This window comes from Nothobranchius furzeri, chromosome 4 (assembly GCF_043380555.1).
Source record: "Nothobranchius furzeri strain GRZ-AD chromosome 4, NfurGRZ-RIMD1, whole genome shotgun sequence".
NCBI classification, from domain to species: domain Eukaryota; kingdom Metazoa; phylum Chordata; class Actinopteri; order Cyprinodontiformes; family Nothobranchiidae; genus Nothobranchius; species Nothobranchius furzeri.
This window is the reverse complement of record NC_091744.1, coordinates 18,417,232-18,439,633: the sequence shown is the minus strand read 5'-3', so window position 1 is coordinate 18,439,633 and position 22,402 is coordinate 18,417,232. Positions and strand designations below refer to the sequence as shown.

Genomic DNA, 22,402 nt, shown 5'->3' with positions numbered 1-22,402 from the left:
CTGATCCCTCACCTAGCTTTAAGCTATTGCTTTCAAAATTGTTTCAGTGGTTTTTGAGCCAGAAATTTGTGAGAAAGTTGTCAGCAACTTCACATTGGACAGCACTCTGTAGCCCTCTGCAGACCAGAGACTACACTTAACAGTTTTGAGGTTCATGCAGGAAAACTAGTGGAAGGTCTCTACCTGAAGAAGAAGACTATTTGTTTTGGTTTTTCTTTGTTGGAATCATCCTGCAAGTAAAAGTAAGAGAGTAATGCCTTTGGAGGTGAACGAGCCAAAACCAGAGTGAACATCGGCGCGTCCTGCAGTCGTTTTGAGGGAGCTGAAGGAGGCTAAGAAATCGAGGACTAATGTTGGCCTGGCTTTGCTGCTACTGGACTTGTAAGTAGAATTTTTTTTGTCCAACTCTGAGGATCTTTTTTGTCATGGCTTATTTAGTATCATTTGGCTCGTGTTAGCCCTAACTCATGTTAGCTGCAACAGGCTGCTGCATTGCTTATCAGAGCTGTAACTCCACTTTCTACCAGTAGGAGGGACGCAGTAACTTTATTAAATGTTGCTTTAAAGAGTGGTTCAAGTGTGCCTCAGAGTCCTTCTCCACCCACTTATGCAATTGCAACATTAGTAGGCGTTGCCTGGCGGACCGAGAGGGCAGAGCCGCGGCAGTGATTAGAAGTGGAGGAGGTTTCTCCCCCTCCTTACCCAGACACTCGAGAAGAAAGGAACCAAGTCTATTTGGAGGAGACAAGCGGACCTGAGCCTTATTGTTTTGAGCTTGTGAGTTGCCTGAAACTACCGGAACCGATCCAACAGAACCAGCTCTGAATGGTAAGTAGCCGCTAGCCATAGCATTAGATTAGCTTCAGGGTTTGGCTCCACGGCCCTAGAGAGCTAGTATTCAGCATGTTTTAGAGATTTATCAGTTTCACCACACCTGGTTTTAATCAGCAGCAAATAGCTGAGCTGCTTAACAGCTAATCTAACCCGTTAAAGCAGGAAAACCACTTAAACTGCTGGATTGCAGCTCTCCAGGAGCTCTGGGCTTAAGTTACAGTCTGCTGCAGAGAAAGTTATGAAAATACCCCATGAGAAAATTATTCTGTCATGTGTTCAGCCCACTAAAACTGCCCTTATTTCATTATTTATTTACTGATACCAGCTGCTTTCTTGGTTGTAGGTGATCCTCTGGCGTCTGCAGCTGGTCTCCTCTGCTGGTGTCGTCAGGGTCAGGAGCTTCCAGAAGAATGTGCCTTTCAATGACTCTTTCCCCCTTATTTGTTATATTAATTAAATAAATCTCAATTTATATATTCCCTGTTTTTGTTCATGTCCATAAATACTTAAACATGCTTGAAATTATCATCACAATAGAGCTATTTAAACATGCAAAATTGTGATAATTCAATTAATGTAATTTATAAATATCCATTAAAATATCAAAACTGGAATCAAAATGAGATATTTGGCAGCACTAAAAACTTGTCAAATATTTATTATAATAATTGTAGGCAGACAGGAGTCAGAGCTGATGGAGGATCTCAGTCATCGAAGGATGGCTGAAGGCTTTCCAGGAACAGGAGATGTGGTGTTGTCTCTTCTCTCTCTATTCTGCCAGATGAGCTGATAGGTTACAGGTGTGTGAGGACATCCTCATGCTGTCATAACCAGATGACAGGAGTTATCAGATGATCAGCCAGGCTAATGATGAGATGCAGAAAGAAAACAAATCCAGGACAGTGTACAGTAATAACAATAATAATCTGTGGTGTGACTCACCTTATGTGCTCTTATAGAGTATTAACGTGTGCCTGCCTCATGATGTAGAGTCCATATTTTGCTGAGTGTCCTGCAATAATGCAGGTTATCAGTTCATTTCATTTTGATAGCAAAACAAAATATTTAATGTAAAAGTTATTTACCAGGTGAATCAGCTCACACGTCACCACCAAGTGTCACAGGGGCAGAATCAGTAGCCTCCTTCATGATGTCATGATGTAATCACATACTTATTTCATTGTTAATATCTTAAAAATTCTGAAATGTTTTTATTTTTTTACCTTGAACAGTTCACTGAGCTTGCACTGTCACTGAGGTGGAAGCTGGAATCAACAGCAGACACCTCACATCTTGGTCTTTTCAGGGGTGTGGACGCTGCTCTGGGACCTTCTGGAAGATGAATTTCCGTCATGGTCCCTGTGTCACAAGACACACTGAGGCTGTGAGCTCTATTCTGGGTGGCTATGTAAAAACAAAGAAGTAGCACATTTATAAATGTTTAAAAGAGCATAAAATCACGTGTAACAACAATCTGTAAAACAAATTAAAACTAGAAGGTAATAATAAAATGTTTACATAGAAGATTATTAAAAATAGTTCACCTTTGCTACGGGTAAGGCTTCATGTCAGCCTGGACAAGGGCATTCTTGCAGACTACTAAATCAGTCTGACAGCCAATGTCTTGGGTAGATTTAGCCTGAAAAAAATAGAAGCACATTGTTGTTGGAGTTTATAAAGTCAGATAATATACAAAAGAAACTGTCCTATATAGGCGCTTTATAACATTCCTAGTGTGTGATCGTTGTTATAACGTAAAAGTCAGTCACATATGATGTGGAGAGCCTGAAATGCGACCTCCTGAACAGAATTCCTCACAGAACCAGGTCACGCTGTAATGCTGTCTGTCAGCTAGTGCTGCGTTAGTTAGTCACTGTTGCAGAATTACCGACTGACACAAAAACAACCCGAATTTTCTCCGAGCCTGACAGTAATAGTCATGTGGACCGTTTTGTCGGCCAGGGCTTCGAGACATGTTCCCGTTCCACATTTTGTGAACTTGACAAATCAGCCCGAAGGCAGTGCAGACTTATATTAGCTAAATTAAGTGAACCACATCTCTCAAACTTTGCATTTAGGTAGGGAATTTTCTTTAGAAGATGTTAAAACTTGTATTTAGCTTACTCACCTCAGACTGGAGCGCGCCATGGTGGGGGAGCAGAGTCGGTGGGCTGCATCTAAATCGCGGAAGAGCCACGGTGGGCACAGCCTCCCTCTTCAAACGGAGACGTGCAGAACAACCCAGTTCAAACTCCATCATGTTGGCGAAGGAATCGTGGGTAAAATGCTGATTGCAAACTACAGCACCAGGCGGGAGCTGACTGTTTTCCAGTACACCGACTGCGCAATCACTGGCGCCTAATTTCTAAGTCCAGCGGAAAGGAGTGCAACCCCACAGAGCCACCGAACCCACTACACTACACCTTCTCACCATACTAACACGATATGGAACACTAAACCCAAACTACTTTCCTAATAACACTAACAGACAAACACTAACTAAACTACAATATCCAACAGCAAAGCTAACACTAAATACGTATTTATAAAACTAAAAGCTATGCTAAAGACTTGGATATGCTAATGCTGAACTACTGCTAACCTCCTACACTCGCTTGCAAATCCAACTCCCAACTCGCCACAAGGCGTGGCCGAGACTCTCGTTGCTTTATAACTTTGACACAGAGCTGCTACGTAGTACTCTACTGGTTTACGTAGTATCTTACTCTTTAGCCATTGGCTAAAATAGATTCAAAATGACTCAAACTCTGTTTTAAGCTGAAGGTGGCGCTATACTGTGGTATTTAGGCAGAATTTTAAATTTTTAAAGAAAATGCACCAAAATGCTAAAATAATTAATACACACATTTAAAACACTATTAGACACACATTTATACAGTTCATCAGCAAAAAAAAGTTAATTTAGACGTCACTTGCTCTTTAAGGCAAAACAAGGTTTTATCAATTACCTTGATTTAAACGAACTGACTAAGCAGCTCTGAATCAACTAGACTGATTTCTGCAATGGATTAAAACTCTCTACTTCTTACAGGCTTTCAAAATGAAATAATAAAGGTCCCATTTCATATGCTGTACTTTTCACTCTCCAAAAGGATGTATTTTTCCATTAGATGTACTGTACTTGAGCAGAGTCAAGAACAGCCTGATAAGAAAGGCCATGAAAACTAGAATACTGATTACTTCTAATGGTTCAAAAAGAGCTGTCATTGTGTTAGCCAGCATCCTGCAGAGATCCAGCTCACGTGAGCAGAGTTTGAAATCACCTCTGGTTCCTATGTAACATAACAAATTGCTTTCCTGTTTGAAATGTGCAATGGAATTTCACCCTTATTATCCAAGGTGCAGGATCAGCATCTAGTACTTCATATGCCACTACTGGTTTTGAGTGCACAACGCCAAAGTACAAGTATATATCTTAGAGATGCAGGTGCACGGATAAAACAACTCTTCCACCTGGTGAGATTTAAAATGTTAGAAGGAATAAATCAAACAATTAAGTTGAATCATATTAACGTATATTCATCATTTTATGAATCATGGCATACCGTTCTCTTTGCTAATTGCTCCTATGATGTCTCAAGCACATGTTTTCACTTAGCTTTCCTCATTTCATTTGATAATCCCTCTATCTCACTTCTCTCCTGAAAGTCTTATAACATGACCCATTTGAGCATGTCTTAATCCAACTACTCCATCCTCCTTACTCAATCTTGCATTTGATCAATGCTGGAATAGTTGGAACTACAGATAACCTCTTTCTCATGAATCTAGCAGAAAGCCTGCAGCACAGAGATGTTTATACAGGCGGCAAAGTGATTTTGCTCATTGTGAAGGCAGTCAACTGAAAGGACACCATAGCTGCAGTAGATAAATACTTTAAAGTGACAATGTGTAGTTTTAACCATTAATCTCTGGAATTATCCATTTAAATGTTGTTGTAAATGAATTTAAAAAGATACCTAGTTGTTGAAAAATATTGGCAGTTTCATAACATTGCCGGGTCTGGAATGGCCCAGTCTGGTTAATTTTGGACCGGTGTGTTCCGGTATGGGTCTGGAATATTCAGACAAGCATTTCGATCGCAGTTTGGAAGTTTGGGCCATCACGTCAGCAGGCGGAGTTAAACGAACCATCAGGTGCGATTTTATAAGTTGTGCCACTGTTCAGTACTTCTGTGCTGCATTAAATGGTCTACAGAGCTAAAGACAAAAACAAAATGCTTACCACAGCCTCCACATGTGACTCCAGAGTGCAGTCGCTAAGTCCAGAAGCCTGCCTCGGCTATAAATAGCATCCAGCGTGTCGTAGCAACTCCATGTATTTCTCCCATCTCAAAATAAAAATCCGTCAGGCTGTTTCTGTCCTTAACTATTAACTATTTTGGCTCTAATTTCTTCATCTTGTCCCGACACTGAGTCGACGTCCACTTTGATTCTTCAGCTGCAATCCGCTGAGAAAAAAAAATACCGATTCGTTTAGCTCCTCTTGTGGACTCTCACGATGATGGTGAAAAATGTCTGGAACTCTGAAGATGACCATAATTTGCTGCTACTTGCTTCAATTTTTTTCACATTCATGTACAGCTAACGAAAATGCAAACAATGGAACTCTGTTTGTTTTCCTTTTTGCAAGTAGTCACATATTTCTGTCAACCAATCAGTGGACTGTGTTGTTGCTCAACCCTAATCGAACCGCTCCAGGAATTTCTGGACCTACAACAGAAGGGAGCCAAAAAAGTTCCGTGACTGGCGCGGTCCGGGTGGGTTGTCTGGACCGGTTTTACAATTGGAACAGAAAAATGAGCGACCCGATCCATTCCATTCCATGCCAGTTTGGGCAATGGAAAAGGCCTATAAAATACGCCCTACTGGATGCCATGTTTCCTTCTACGGAAGCCCGTGAGGACAGAATGCATTTATTGATTTTTAGAAAACAGTTACAACACTTTCAGCATTAATAAAGGTTCTTTTACACATTTACCTCTTCACTTGCAAGTGATGAAAGGGAATCTGTTGTTATTGTTATTTTGCTGGAGGTTGCACTCCCAAGGATTTTTGACCCTAATGGCCATCTGTTGATAAGGTCTTACTTGAACACAAAAATAATGTTTGCTTGCAATGATTTAAGTATCTACTGCCCACTATCGCCAGGGAAACTATACATTGTCACTTGAAATTCTACTGAGAGGTACTGTCAAACAATAAATTGGCTGGACAGCCTTCCAAGCAAATTTCACACATCACATATAATAAAACACTTGGTTATTACACTTCCTGATGCCAGTCAGATAATCTTTTCACAATATTGTTCACTCACACAGACATAAAAACCTTCACTGACATTTCTTCTCCAAGTTAGCGGACATTCAGGCTCTGATCGCCCTTCTTCAGTGATGTTAAACTTCTTTCCAACAATAACAAGGCAACATTGAAACCTAATTACATTTCTTATGCTTATGTTCACCATCTGCAGTAATTCCAGGTTTAGTATTTCATTTAATACCATTGACATACATATATGGACAATGGGTTTCCATAGACTCCAATAATAAGTTTTTGTACTAAAATGGGAGGTGGCCACCACCACCATTTTGACCGTGTCACAGGTTCCGTCAAGCCCTGACAATTCGATAAAAGGGAAGAGAGGTGGAGCTGAGGGTGGGGCTGTAAGGCTGGGATCAACTGACGACACTCGGTCGAACTAGCTACAAGCTAACCTGAAGCTAACCCAAAGCTAATGCGGAGGTGGGAGCTAAGCTAACGGAGGTAGCAACCTAGCTACAACCGGAGTTAACAGTGCACAACACCAGAGCTTCTGAGTCAGAGATACGCCGGGCTGACCGCTGGGTAAAACCGGATGGAACACAGAGGTCTCCGAGAGCTCCACAAGCCTGCAGCCGCACAGCAGACAAGTGCCGCTGCGGAGAACCGGGTGGAAAGATTTCCATCCCAGAGCTCCACAAGCCGGCAGCCCGCGCAGCAGAAAGAAGCCGCGATCAGACAGAAATGCGGCGAGCTGTGGGGAGGGGAGAACGAGGTCACCCAAGAGCTCCACAAGCCGATAGTCGGAACCCAGCTCCACCAACATGTTATATTTGAACCCATTTTCTAAAGAGCAGCATTATGTTAAATGCACTGGGTTTTACCCTATTACATTTAAATTTCATGGTTAAACAGTACATGTTAAGATCTAAGCTCAGCTCAGCAGTGACCTAAAATACATAAATATAATTTTACTTACCGAAAAAAATGAAGTGGAGACTCCTTGGATGCTCTATTAGTGCAATTAATGCCACAGCAAGTCATTTTGTCCAACAATTGCACCAATAATATCCAAACAAGAATACACAAACACAGACTCAAAATCCCGGAACAGTTTCCAAGCCAGACCGAGGCTCTACTGAGGCCTTTCCACGGAGCTAGCTCTGTGGTCACGTGGGTCTGATGCTCATTAATTATACAGAATTTTAGGCTTTTAATACACTTAAACAGAAGAGTGAGAAAAAAATTCACCCCCTCAGAGTTGTCATGAGTGTAAACTAGATCATTTAAACCAAAAACGTGTTGGTACCAGGCTGTAAACATGTTTATTTCTGCTGTGAAATTGGTATTTTTAACATGCGAGTCAATGAGGATTTGCTCGCTTCTGACACCAGCCCCTAGTGGATGAGGGTGGAACTGCAATTTTTGGTACTTTTGGGTTGAGACCAATTTTAGAGCCGCATTGTGGGGGCTTGGTTAATACGCTGAAAGATGGGATTCATAATGGAAAAAGCTATACAATGGGCACATCCACTTCTCATCCCGTTACTCCAGTGAAAGTCTATGAAAACAAAATCTTAAATATTTTTTTTACATCACAATAACATGACCATTCATTCTCTTGTGGGCTGTTGGATTGTGAGAAAATAGGCACATAGTCAATTGAATGAACTAGCAGTTTGTTGAGGGTCTGACCTCATGTGGAAATTACTATGCAGTGATTTTCTCCAAAATGACTGTGCTTAAATTGCTCTGAAAAGCAAATAATCACATCAGCGCCAAGAAACTTCATTTCCCATGATGCTTTGCACACGGAAGCATTGTGATGACGTCACCGCCTAATACCAGAAACACGTTCTGCGCATGTGCGGGAGGCCGTGGAGCTTTTCCCGCGAACTAAGACCATAAATCTTCAGCAGAGACAAAGAAACCTCGTTCTTTTGCCCAGGATACCTGGCGGTAAGGACACGCTTGTCGAACGCTCCGACAACTTGAGCACGCGGAAGCTCTAAGTGCCCAAGTTGAGCCACGCAACCGCTGGAAACCACTCCAACTCCCATCGGGACCTGACTGGGAACGAGCGGAGCTCCATCCAGCTCTCAGAGACGCTGTAAGTTGTCAAACTCAGCCCAAAAGAAACTTCGTTCTCTTTGTGTCCAGCCCGTGGAGAAACACTCGTGGAGCCAAACAACGGAGAAAACATCAAACCGACGGATGACGCTGAAAACTGCGGAGAAACACGGAGAACCGTCAAATCAAAACAGTGAGGGACGCCTCGCTCTTCTGGTGATCAGAAAACTCATTTTTCTCTCTCCTTTTCTCCTCCCATTTCCTCTATAGTCCAGAATAAGCAATAAAACCGCGCTATTGCTTAAAAAAAGTAGCTTCGTGTCTTCCTCTTTCGCTCCCAAAACACGTCCGCCGGGTCATTTTGAATAAATAAACTGCTTATTGATCATTGTTTGGTATCTTTAAATGTTTTCGGCCATGGCCAGGCTGATAAACTAAAAGATATTAACTTGTGATTAATCTTTTGTGTTGTTTCATGATCCTTTGAAATGTTTTGAGTGATTTAAGGTTAAGTTACTACTGATTCTAAGTGCTTTGGAAGTTAAAGTGCATGTTGCCACGCACACTTTAGCCAGACAAAGGGGTCAGCCATCTTGCATACAGACTCCATTTTAGAAACACACACACATACATACACACAAAACACCTTGAACATTATTTTGAATATACATCCTTTTATTATATCACATGGTTATTATTCATCTATGCCACTGTTTATTCATTTGACAAATTGTTAATTAAACGTTATAAAATTCAGATTTTCGTCTCCAGTAGCTTTGTTGTGTCGAAGAGAAGTCTCTGCTCCAAGGATTCTACGAACTTCAAGAAAGACTGATAAGAGTTTTGGATTCAAATTTTCCCCGGTTGAAGGGGAATGGTGCCCCGTATATCTAAGAATATCTTAATTAATTAATAAATCAGTAAATATTCCCATATTTACAGAATTTATTGAAGAATCCAAAAGTAAGTTAAAGCTTACAAATTGTTCGCTCCTAATAACCCCAACATTAATTGGTGCAGCCCGTGTGAGGCTTGGATACACAGAGATTTCTATCCGGCACAAACAAACAAATAAATCCAAAGAGCTTGAATTAAAAATAATCAGTTGTTCAGCCTTGAACCAGCAACAGAGTGGTGCTGATTTCGCTGAGCAGGAAGCTGCATCGAACTCTCACCAGTAACTCAGTGCTTCTTTAAAGGTGCAACGTGTAAATTAATTCTGGTTGACTTTTAGGTTAAAATTCAGTTTTTCCTTAAAGGTGCAACGTGTAATTAATTCTGGTTAACCTTTTAGGTTAAAATTCAGTTCTTCATTAAAGGTGCAGTGTGTAAGTAATTCTGACTAACCCTTTTAGGCTAAAATTAACTGCTAATTTAGCGACTTTAACTCACAGTGGCTATTATAACTAACTGAAACCTTCACTCAAAGACTGATAACACCCTGTTTGCTAATATTCTGAAGGAATAATAGCACATTTAACACTGCAAGTGTTGTAAGACGTTGCTACGGCAACGCACCAGCTTTTGCTAAAATACTGAAAGGAATAGTATTTTAAGCGTCCGTCACGGCATTTCGTGCAATTTAAAACGCTAAAACCTGTGCGCACAAAGGTTAATTTAGTGTTTTTCTGCTACAAAGCTAGCAGTTGCTGCCCAAAAGGTGCAGCTTGAGCTATCTGCAGAAGCTCTACTAGGCTATTTTGGTTCGGTTGTTAAAATGGAGGGACAGAGTAGTGAACTGACCAACTCCCAGCAACCAGGTGGCGCTGCGGCCCACGAATGTGAACCTGGCCTACTTTCTGGACAAATATTGTCCAAACTGGTCACGGTTGCTCGAGAACCCGACTACCCTTCTAGGGATTTCACTGAAGAACAGCGTAGCGACGAGCTAGAAGCTGTAATTGATCGAATAGAAAACCCGGATGGTACAAAACCAATCCAGGTTCACTTTGCTAAGTTAGCCCTGATCCTCTATCAGAGAGGACTTCAACGTGGTCAGAAGATCATGAACCTCCAGAGTATGCTAGCTGAAAAACAGCGAAATGGAAGGCTGATCGAGGAAGACAACACCAACACTGATTCTGGGGAAGATGGGGAGAAGACCCCGCCCCCTTCTGCTGATGACAACAGACAGTGGGAAGGGGGGGAACACCGTGACTCTGAGGCTGAGCCAGAGTGCTCTCCCACACCGGTACGAAAGCAAGCCGGCAAAGCCAACCAGGGTCCGCCCAGGACGATCGCCAAAGACCAATTGGTTTCCTCCACCCAAGGAAGCGAGGGACCGCCGTCCCGCCGTAAAGGTAGGCTACCTCCTGATACGTCTCCATACGATAATCAACAGTATGTGGTGTGGGACTCTCTGGACGGACGCACGCCGCAGGGGAGAGATGAAGCTTATCTGTCCCAATCTTCGGCCCCGTTCCCTACACACACTCTAGGGCATTCAGGACCACCTAGGGGCCGAGGGCAGTTCGCCCTCGAACCCCAGGTTGGACCACCACCCTCATCTTCACGGCCTTCTCAATCAGTGAGAAGTCAACCAGCTGAGCGGCACCTCTATTTAGACCGCTCCCCCAGTCCACAAAGGGTGCAATGTGCCGATTGGGGTTATGCACCCCAAGCTGCACCTCAACCATCCACCCATCCTAGCTACTCCGGTATTCGGCATGCCGATAACCAGCTGCAGGACAAAGCATCATACGCCAGTCCGTACCCGGACAGAGCGTATTACGCAGATGCCCCAGTTGAAAGACGCAGGCTGCACTACGCAGACGTGCCCCGGGAGGAGGACCTCCCAAGACACCCACGTGACGTGCCAGCAGCCCGCCACAACATGCCGGACCCCGATTTGGGCCCCAGGAGTCAACATTGGGAGCCCAGAGAACACCAGCAATATCCAGCGCCCTCTGAGACAGACCGTGGGTCAGAGTCAGAGGATGACGCGCCGTACCGCGAGTCAGGGCTCCGTGTACGTCAAATTGAATCGCTAGCTAAAGACATAGAACGCTTTGATCCTAACACCAATGAATCCAACGTCGACGATTATCTCAGGGAGATAGAACGTTGTCTGCTTGATCTTCCAGCACCCTCTTCAAGGGAAAAGCTCAAGCTAATTTGGAAAACCACATCTAGAACGGTGCACGGTTTCATGGAAACTCTACCATCTGACATTCGAGATCGGTACTCCTCGCTCTGCCGAGCGTTGAGGGATGAATACGCCACGTATGCAGACTCCGCGTCAGCTACAATGGGGGCCTTCTCCATCAAACACGGGAGGAACGAACCCCCCAGATAGTATTATCGCCGACTCAAAAGTGCTTATTTCCAAGGTCGAAACGGCCCTGGGCTCGAGGAAGACCCTGCCTTCAGATCCCTGTTCATTCACAACCTGCACGAGTGTGTTCGCTCCGAAGTCTCAATGTATTGTCGGATGAAGAAACTGACAACTCAGGAGATTAGGAGATACGCTCAACAGGCTTGGGAAGCCGGCGGAAAGCCCCAAAAGCCTGACGCACATCACCGCGTCATGCACCTAGCTCCCGACACCGAGCCGCGTTTGGAGCTTGAAGGCACAGAAGCTCCACCCACTAAGCCAAAATCTGCTAAACCTAGACCTGCTAAACCGCGAGAGCAGTCCCAATCTCCTCAACAGGGGAAGGGGGGTGCTGATTGGCCGCCTAGGTCTGGACAATCAGACAGGAATTGGCCCAACCAAAACCAACGGCAGGCAGGTCGGAACAGTGGAAGGTTTAAGGAATGCCGCCCACAGGTAGGTCCCGAACACGAGTCCGCAGGTGAGTACTTGACCAAAGCCGACCTCCAGGAAATGTTTCAGCAGTTCCTAGCTAAACAGAAGGAACAGCTGAGATCTGCAGATGAGACCCCTGCACCAAAGTCTTCTTCTAAGAAGCCAGACCCAGAACCAACGTCCGCATGACTAGGCGTGGCTCAACCCCCCAGCGTGGCCAGGACCTACCTGATCAGCTGGGGGAACACTACTGATAGATCACAGGAATCTCCTGAAATCTACCCCCCAGAGAAACCTGATACTAAATTTCTGAAGTTCCTTGGTGACTTAACAAACCTTGATCATGCTCGCCATTTGTACTGTAGCACCAACATAGGTGGGTGCATACAGGTTGATGCTCTGCTGGATACCGGCTCAGAAATCACCCTGATGTGCTCCACACTGTTCCATCGCGTGTCTGACACCATGCGGTCGCTCGGGAAACCAGTCCAGGTAGAACCCTGTGACCTGAAAATCACCAGCTACACCCAGACCCGGGAGTGTATCACTCACCGGGCGTGGCTGGACATCACCTTCCAAGACATGACTCTGGTTCACCCGTTTTATGTCTGCCAGCTAGACACTGAACCACTTCTCATTGGTCAGGACCTGCTTGAACGTCTAGCTCCCCTCATCGACTGCCAGAAGGGTCAACTGTGGGCCCAGGTGGACACACCTAAGCCCTGGAACCCAGATAGCAGCCGACCATCCTCCATTCTTGAAGTCAGCCTAAGTGAGCCGCAAAACCCTTGTTCCAAGGTCATGCCCCTCCCTACGGCTCCCACAGACGATGTCCGCCTGCAAAGGCACGAAACCGCTCCTGGAACTCCTCTCCGCACACATTCATCTTTTCTCTGCTCGCTGAAGAACGTCAGCCTGCAGCCATATGCACCACACATAGTTGGTGGTCTTACCATCAACTGCACCCACATCTCAGATGCTCGCCTTGCTCTTTGGTCGGAAAAGTCAGCCATCGTTTGAACCCCTGCGTCAGAAGGACCCCCTTCTGGTCAGTGTGACACGTAGCCATCGGCTCTTGTCACCTACTTGGCCGCAGAGGCTCCTGAAAGCGCCAGAGGTCTGCTCTCTGACTATCCAGCTTGGAGCAAGACAGCTCACACATACATTCAGCATCATACCACAGCTTGATCCACCTGCACTCATCGGAGCAGATCTGCTGGTTCGACTCGGTGCCCAGTTGGACACTTGCAATCAAGTCCTTTGGGCCCGAGCCACACCATCCTCTGAGCCTCGCTCAGAAGGCCCTGAACACTTGCTGTCCGGTCAGACCATTCCACAGGCCTGCCGTGCAGTGGTTGAGGCCAGCACGGTTCTGCCCCCACTGGTCAAAGGAGTGCCTGTTCGTCTGACTCTGATGAAGCATCAGAAGCTGCCAGGCACACAGGCCTTCTTCCAGCCATCACCACACTTCTTGGAGCTCAACTTAGCCGTCTGTGGCATGCCACTCTTGGAGCTGAACAATCGTTCTGCTTACTTGTTGGTCGAAAATCCGACCCGGAGTCCTATCCACATGCCAGCAGGAAAGCCCTTGGGCATGCTGATAGATAGCTCATTCCATGACTTCGAACTTTCAGTCCCCGTGATCGGACAACTTCCGTTGTTCTTGAACGACCGACAGGTTGGTGCAGACACATTCAGTACTTTCCCTTCACAAATGATTACCATCAAGCGGCATGAAGCCCTTCCTGAGGAACCCATTTGCAGTGCAACCTTAGATACTGACGGCGGTCAGTGTCTAACGGTTTTTGCAATAAATACTCAACCCTCTGAGTCACCGGTTGAAAGCCCGGAAGACCAGAGACCCTCCTCCTCTGAACCTTATGACGGCTTCGAGGCCGAATTCAGCCAGCAGCTTGACAAAGCGGATGCGCTGGAGTCAGAGGAGCAGAGAGCAGAGCTTAGAAGCCTGTTCTATGAGTTTCAGTCCGTCTTATCCAGGGACTCCCTGGACTGTGGACTCACAAACCTGCATACGGTTCGCATTCCAACGAACCCGAATGCCCCTCCTACTTTTTTACGTCAGTACAAGATTCCCCTCGCTGCTTATGAGTCGATCCAGGAGATCCTCGATCAGCTGAAGGAGAAAAACATCATCAGAGAGTGTAACTCCACTTACAACTCTCCCATCTGGCCGGTTCTGAAACCGACTGGGAAATGGCGTCTCACCATAGACTATCGTGCACTGAACAAACAAGTACCTCTCTCCAGGTGGCCTATGATCCATTTAGATCAGGAGCTAGCCAGAGTCAGAGATGCTCGTTTCTTCTCTACGGTTGACGTAGCCAACGGCTTCTGGACCATGAAGGTTGAGCCGGCGGACCAGTATAAACTGGCTTTCTCCTTTGGAAATCGCCAATATACTTGGAACTGCTGCCCCTTTGGCTACTCTAACTCACCTGCCGAGTTCAACATCTTCCTCCACAAAGCCATGTCAGATGCTGCTTCCAGAGGGAACCTCATATATGTCGATGACATCTTGATGAGGAGTCGAACCTTCGAGGAGCACCTGGCCGAACTCCGTCACGTGCTGCAACAGCTTGCTGACGCCGGAGCTAAATTGGCAATTCTCAAGGGACAGTGGTGTCGAACCAAAGTGGAGTATGTTGGACTGCTGGTGGGCCCTAATGGAGTCGAGCCCCAAGCAGGATGCATTAGGGCCATTCAGGACATCAAAGCCCCAGCTAATCTGACCGAACTCAGGAGCTTCCTCGGAGTCTGCAACTACTCCAGGCAGTTCAATGAGGAGTACGCTGAAATAGCGAGGCCCCTCACTGAGCTGCTTCGGAACGACACACCTTTCGTGTGGGACAGACCCCAAGAACTCTCCTTCCAGTTCCTAAAACAGAAGTTGGCGTCCGCACCCTGTCTGGCTTACCCAGACAAGGATAAAGAGTTCTTCATAGAGGCGACTTTCTCCTCTCACTGCCTGAGCGCTGCTTTGAAGCAGAAACACGATCAGGACATGAGAGTTGTGGCATACGCCAGCAAGCCTCTGAGCAAGGTGGAACTCCAGTTCTCAGACTGCGAGAGAGCTCTCCTCTCTACAGTCTGGGCCGTCGAACACTTTCGTAGTTACATCGGTGGACAGAAAGTGATCATTGAAACGTGTCATCAGCCTGTCACCTTCCTAAACAGCCAGCGTCTGCGCGAAGGAAGAGTGTCAAACAGGCGCATTGCGACGTGGATGATGGTGCTCCAAGGATATGACATTGAGGTCAAGTATGGTCATAACACCAAGCTAGCACTAGGACAAGGGCTAGCAGGCTGCCGGCACTGTGACTCTGACTCCGTCAGGGCCCCCCTGGACACACCTGCCACAGTCTACCCAACCGCATCCAATCATCGCTACTTTGATGAGAATGTTTGCCAAGGGCTTCCGAAAGTTTACACTGACGGATGTGCCTACCTTCACGAAGGCCAGCTCCGTGCTGGGGTTGGAGTCATTTGGGTGGACTGTGACACTAAGCAACCAAATCACTACCGGTTGGGCCAAAAGTCTAGTCAGTACGCCGAAATTGCTGCAGTGTTGATAACCCTCCAGCAGGCGGCAGCCTTGGACATCACTCAAATCGTCCTTTGCTCAGATTCAAACTACGCTAGACACAGCTTCATTTCTCACTTCCCCATGTGGAAGGAGAACCACATGAAAAACGCCAGGAACAGAGATGTGAAACACTCTGAGTTATTCCTAGCGTGTGATCTGCTCACCACTGAGAAAGGCATAATGGTCTACTGGAAAAAGGTCAAAGGTCACTCCAGGACCCTAGGTCCGGAGAAAGATGGTAATGACGAAGCAGACCGCCTTGCTAAGCTCGGTGCTGACCAGGGAACCTGCTGGGAATTCAAAGACGAGTGGCTTCCACCCAAGGCCGTTCACGAGGTCTGCGCGATTACTCGTCGCCATGCTAAACAGGCAGACGAACCTCGGACCGTTGGGGTACCCGTGTTTCTAGGCAGAAAACCACAGGACGCGGACCTAGTCACCATGCAGGAACAAGATCCTGACCTGAAGCTCATCCGTGATCTTCTCCAAAAGGGCCCGATGCCTGAACAACCGTCACCACCTACTGGCGCAAGCCGAGATTTGGTAACCCTGCATCGTCAACTCGCGCACCTGAAACTACAAAACGATTTGTTAGTTTACATGCGTGACGATCACAGCCCGCCGCGCTGGGTTGTTCCACTCGACCACAGAGGAGTGATGCTTGCCTACGCCCACGACACTCCGGTTGGAGGTCACCGCGGAGCAAAAGCTACCCTCGCGTCACTGACAGAAGTAGCATATTGGCCATCGATGTCCAAGGACGTACACAGCTATGTCCAAGGCTGCCTCATCTGTGCCCAGTTTCAACCCTCCCAGCCACTTGCTAGAGCACCACTGCAACGCAGGGGAATAACCTTCCCTTGGTCCCACCTGCAGATCGACTGGGTTGGACCGGTTCCCAAATCGGCAAGAGGAAACAAATATATGCTAACTGTAACTTGCAGTTTCACAAAGTGGGTTGAGTGCCTTCCAGCGCCAAACGATACAGCCGTCACAACCGCTGTACTGCTGATTAACCACGTTTTCAGTCGATGGGGACTTCCACTCTGCATTGACTCTGACCGAGGAACTCATTTCACATCCAGTGTAATGACGTCCCTGTTTGAACTTTTGGGAGTGGAAGTGAGATTCCACCTCCCCTATCACCCACAGTCATCAGGACAGGTCGAACGGATGAACCGCACGGTCGTCTCTATGCTCAAAAAGTACGTCTGCTCCACTGGGAAGGACTGGGACGTCAAGCTCCCTCTGGTCCTGATGGCCATACGGTCCACTCCACAGCGATCCACGGGGGTTACGCCCTTTGAGATGATGACCGGCAGACTGATGACTCTACCACTGCACCTCCTGTATCACCCAGAGGATGTCAGTGTTGCCACTGCCTATACCGCTCATCAGTATGTGGCAGACTTGAAAACACACCTCAGAGCTACGTTCGCGCACGCTCAGAAGAAACTGGAGACCAACGTAGAAGGCGCTAAAGCCTACTACGACCAAAAGACAACCAGCCGCGAATACGAGGTGGGTGACAAAGTATTCTACTTTCGGTTCGCCCAACCGGCACGCAAAGCTAAGAAGTTCCTGCCCTGCTGGTCAGGACCATTTGAGATCGTGGCAAAACTCTCTCCAGTTGCATACAGGTTACGCATCACCAAAGCGAGACAGGAGCCTGTCTACAAATGGGTGCATGCAAACCAAATCAAACCCTACGTCAAACCATCCCCGCGGGTACAGAGACCAGACTCCCCGCAGGAGGTCGACGTAGTCTCTACATAGTTCTATGCATGGAAATGGAAGGGGGGGAAAGTGCACGTTTAACCCACTAACATGTACTAACCGACAAAGAACCAGCCCCCCCCCCCCCCCCCCCCGCCGTCACTTTCACTAACCAAGAGAAACTCCTTCCTAGACCGCTAACAGGATGTACCTACTAAAACCTTACAGAGTACTCTGGTACCTACACTAGGCTCTGATTAATGAATCTCTACGTGCAATCAAGACTTTGTCTGAAACCATACCTCAGGATATTGTGTACACACGAGTGGTGAGAGATTTGATGTAGGACCTGCTCAGGGAAGTAAGTTCCACGCTGGACAGCTTGGTTGAAAGTCGTATTTCCCCGTACTTGGTACCACTGGACCTGCTCAACGTTAGCTTGACAGCTGCTACCCCTCTACTGTGCACCTTTCACAAATCCACCTAGCGTACAGCCTAGGTAGTGCAATTCCCATTCACGTTGATGCAGAAAATTAGAACTCGGTTTCCTGTTACATGTTCCCATAATTGTGACACCTCACATCTATAGGTTTAAGTCGATGCTGAACTTTGGTATTTGAAAGGACGGTAGGCATTTCCACTTTGAACTAGAAACCTGGCACTCCATCACCTCAACCTCGAACAGCATGATTCGGAGATTGAGATCATGGACGCTTTCCAGGGTTATAACTTTGCCTTCGATTTAGAAATTGACCAACAATTACTGATTGAAGGAACCAAATTTGTTAAGTTCACACAAACCCCGCGTGAACTTACTTTGACGCCCAAGACGCTACATTGACACAGATTATACCACCTTAATCTGCACATTGGTCGCCCTGGGGATGGGATGGCTCATCACGGCCGTGATTGCTTATTCCGCCTACAGGCATGTTAAGAAACTCCAAGATAAGATGCACTTGCTCACCTACGGTGTGCCTCGTAACTGCGTTCGGGGAGACTCCAAGTGCGAATGTACCACACCTGTCTAAAGGGGGTGAGCAACATTTTCTTTGTTATTCTGTAACCCTAACAGTAGTTCTCATTTTAGTCTACCTCACATATTTATCTGAGTGTTGCAGTATGTCACATTCTTTATAAGCTACACACTGAATGTATGACCTAAGAATGTATTGTATGAGACCTCAAGGTTGCTATGAATTTTCTTGGATGTTATATGTTTTTTTTTTTGGGTTTTCTGTATTTTTGTTTCGTACTTGGTCACATATTAACTAGTGGTTATGTGCCGGCCCAGCTCAGTCTGTCAATGACTCTGTCTGACGCACCAGCACATTGTAGTACCTCTTAGTTTTATGGTCCTTGTTTTAGCCCAAAGACTGTCCTGATCCACCCTTTGGACCAAAAAGGGGGGAATCTTGGGACCACATAGGTCAATGCGCGTTTGCGAACTATGGACCTCGTACATCACCGCGTGCTCCATAAACTGAACTGTATGGCCGGCGGTGAGATGCCTTTGTGTCCCCTCGTGGAGTTAACCGCCCACCGACCTTCCTCCTTCTACACTACTACCTCTCGCATGGACGACATCATCATTGCGTACCACCTGCGTGAGTGGCTTCTTCTCGTTATGCGCGTTGGGGACTATCCCATTTCCTATCCTCTTTTGTTTTGTGCCTGACCAGGATCCAAGACAAAGACAAAGACCAAAGGCGCCAGGATCCAAGACAAAGAGCAAAGACAAAGGCGTCCAAGGAGACCAACGTCCTAAGGGACAAACCCACCTGTGCTTCCGACAATCAAGTCGACCTACGTTCATGAGGAACAAACCCATCTGTGCTTCCGACGATCGAACTTTGGGCGCGATCCCCGAAACCAAAAGGGGGAATGTTGAGGGTCTGACCTCATGTGGAAATTACTATGCAGTGATTTTCTCCAAAATGACTGTGCTTAAATTGCTCTGAAAAGCAAATAATCACATCAGCGCCAAGAAACTTCATTTCCCATGATGCTTTGCACACGGAAGCATTGTGTTGACGTCACCGCCTAATACCAGAAACACGTTCTGCGCATGTGCGGGAGGCCGTGGAGCTTTTCCCGCGAACTAAGACCATAAATCTTCAGCAGAGACAAAGAAACCTCGTTCTTTTGCCCAGGATACCTGGCGGTAAGGACACGCTTGTCGAACGCTCCGACAACTTGAGCACGCGGAAGCTCTAAGTGCCCAAGTTGAGCCACGCAACCGCTGGAAACCACTCCAACTCCCATCGGGACCTGACTGGGAACGAGCGGAGCTCCATCCAGCTCTCAGAGACGCTGTAAGTTGTCAAACTCAGCCCAAAAGAAACTTCGTTCTCTTTGTGTCCAGCCCGTGGAGAAACACTCGTGGAGCCAAACAACGGAGAAAACATCAAACCGACGGATGACGCTGAAAACTGCGGAGAAACACGGAGAACCGTCAAATCAAAACAGTGAGGGACGCCTCGCTCTTCTGGTGATCAGAAAACTCATTTTTCTCTCTCCTTTTCTCCTCCCGTTTCCTCTATAGTCCAGAATAAGCAATAAAACCGCGCTATTGCTTAAAAAAAGTAGCTTCGTGTCTTCCTCTTTCGCTCCCAAAACACGTCCGCCGGGTCATTTTGAATAAATAAACTGCTTATTGATCATTGTTTGGTATCTTTAAATGTTTTCGGCCATGACCAGGCTGATAAACTAAAAGATATTAACTTGTGATTAATCTTTTGTGTTGTTTCATGATCCTTTGAAATGTTTTGAGTGATTTAAGGTTAAGTTACTACTGATTCTAAGTGCTTTGGAAGTTAAAGTGCATGTTGCCACCCACACTTTAGCCAGACAAAGGGGTCAGCCATCTTGCATACAGACTCCATTTTAGAAACACACACACATACATACACACAAAACACCTTGAACATTATTTTGAATATACATCCTTTTATTATATCACATGGTTATTATTCATCTATGCCACTGTTTATTCATTTGACAAATTGTTAATTAAACGTTATAAAATTCAGATTTTCGTCTCCAGTAGCTTTGTTGTGTCGAAGAGAAGTCTCTGCTCCAAGGATTCTACGAACTTCAAGAAAGACTGATAAGAGTTTTGGATTCAAATTTTCCCCGGTTGAAGGGGAATGGTGCCCCGTATATCTAAGAATATCTTAATTAATTAATAAATCAGTAAATATTCCCATATTTACAGAATTTATTGAAGAATCCAAAAGTAAGTTAAAGCTTACAAATTGTTCGCTCCTAATAACCCCAACAAGTTGAAGTAATGCTCAGCATTTTCCATCAGATGGTTTGTGTCAAGATCTCAAAAAAGGTGGGAATGACAGTTCTTATCTTGAGGCTGGCAGATGTGGATAAAGCACCAAGATAAGAAAAGAATCAGCTGACAGTAATGCACCATTGCAGTCCCAGGTCATGTCCTCTATGCACGACAATTAAGGGGTAAGAAAAGTCACATTTAGGTTATTAAAGTAACATCACTTAATCGACATTTGCTTTCTGGGCTAAACATGTTTTAATTAACAGTTTCTAAGCATAACACTGACTTCTTTCGACCTGTCAAAGTTTCAAAAATGTTTTAGTTTCAGATTTCGCTTTTTTCTCAAACCAATTTTTTTATTTTTATTATTTATTTTTGGTTGGGTCTTTTTCATCCATTCTCTGAAGTTTCTTGAATTGATAATTATATATATATATAATCATATTTAGCTAACAGTGAAAATAAAATAAGAAAAACATGAAATGTCAGGGGGAAATAGGATTTTTACATTTCATAACACTTTTATTGTTAAATTATACAAAACGATTAGTATTCATGACCTAAAAATCTAATCTAATTGGTCAGGTAAAGGTTTTACATTAGTAAGCATTTGTTGTAGTTTTTTAATATTTTATTTGTTGAACCTCACCCATATATGTGGGCATGATCTGGCAAATTTTAGCGTAAAGTCCTGTTTTATTTGTGTATCATAAATAAATGTTGAATCTAAACTCGTACAATTGCATTAATTACACATTTTATGAACATAAACACTGTGAGGGATAAAATGCCAGCTTGTGTTGCCCTGTTAAAATGACTTCACAGAGCACGTGCGATCAAGATGCCAAGATCCAGTCTCCGTCTATGTCACCACAGGAAGAGAGTGGTAAAGATCTTGGGTGGCACGTACCTCACTGCTTTTAATTTAGTCCTCAAAGATTACAGATTGTCAGAAGGAGAGCAGGAAGACATTAATGATACATTACATCTCGGTTCCAGTAACTTTCTTTCTGGCCTCTGTCTAGCTCCTTCTCTTTAGACCAATTTACTGTTTCAGTCAGGCTAATGTGGCATAATGAGAGTGATAAATCAGTGCTGACTTTCATGTCTACTTCTGTAATGTGCTGCTTGGTATTAGTGGATTTATTTTGTTGTTTGGGACAGAGACTTAACGCCCTATCATATGACGCTTTTTCCCATGACTCCTTACAAGAAAAAAGTTCCACAACAGTAAAAGAGTGAGATGATCAATAACAGTGAGTTGTACATGAACTGACCAGTGTTTCATTATACAAATTGACTAACGACAGTTAGTGGCTACAATTAGAGCAGTTTTATTTCATTTTGACTGATGCACAATAGTTGACCCAATGGTGGATGAAATATGGAGGAACTTTGCACATTTAGAACAAAGAATATTGTATTTTTCATGAGCCCAGAATTGGACAGGACACAATTAGCTGTTGCACCATTATAAAGGAGGGCAAACAGAAAAGGTCTGAAGTAAAACCTGACTGTTCTTGTACAATCTAGTAGAGCCCTGCACGGGCCTAAAATCTGAGCCCGTGTCCGGCCTGGCCCGAGGGGTGGAGCCCCAACCCGACCCGGCCCGAAAAGGTTTTCAGGATTCTCTGGCCCGACCCGAGCCCGACTTTTTTTTAACCAACTAAATGAAAACAAAGTGCGTCAATCCTGACCAATGTGTTAAAAGACGTGCAGGATCCGATCAATTTGTTTTTCCCTCATTTACCGTCACGGAGATGACAGCGCCTGGCTCTGGTGGTAATCAAGTTACATTTTATCTCTTTCCAACAATTTTCACAAGAAAACAAAACAGTCAAAAGCAGGGCTTGTGTTGTGTT

At 45.4% G+C, this 22,402-nt stretch overlaps 1 long non-coding RNA gene across 1 annotated transcript; it reads right to left on the bottom strand.

Annotated features, from left to right (window-relative positions):
* Positions 1 to 1,510: 1,510 nt before the first annotated feature.
* Positions 1,511 to 2,237, bottom strand: LOC129164264 (uncharacterized). Its single transcript, XR_008563872.2, has 4 exons — positions 2,058 to 2,237; positions 1,920 to 1,977; positions 1,777 to 1,846; positions 1,511 to 1,655 (listed from the first exon to the last, which is right to left on the bottom strand). It is a non-coding gene; the product is annotated as an uncharacterized lncRNA (long non-coding RNA).
* Positions 2,238 to 22,402: the final 20,165 nt, after the last annotated feature.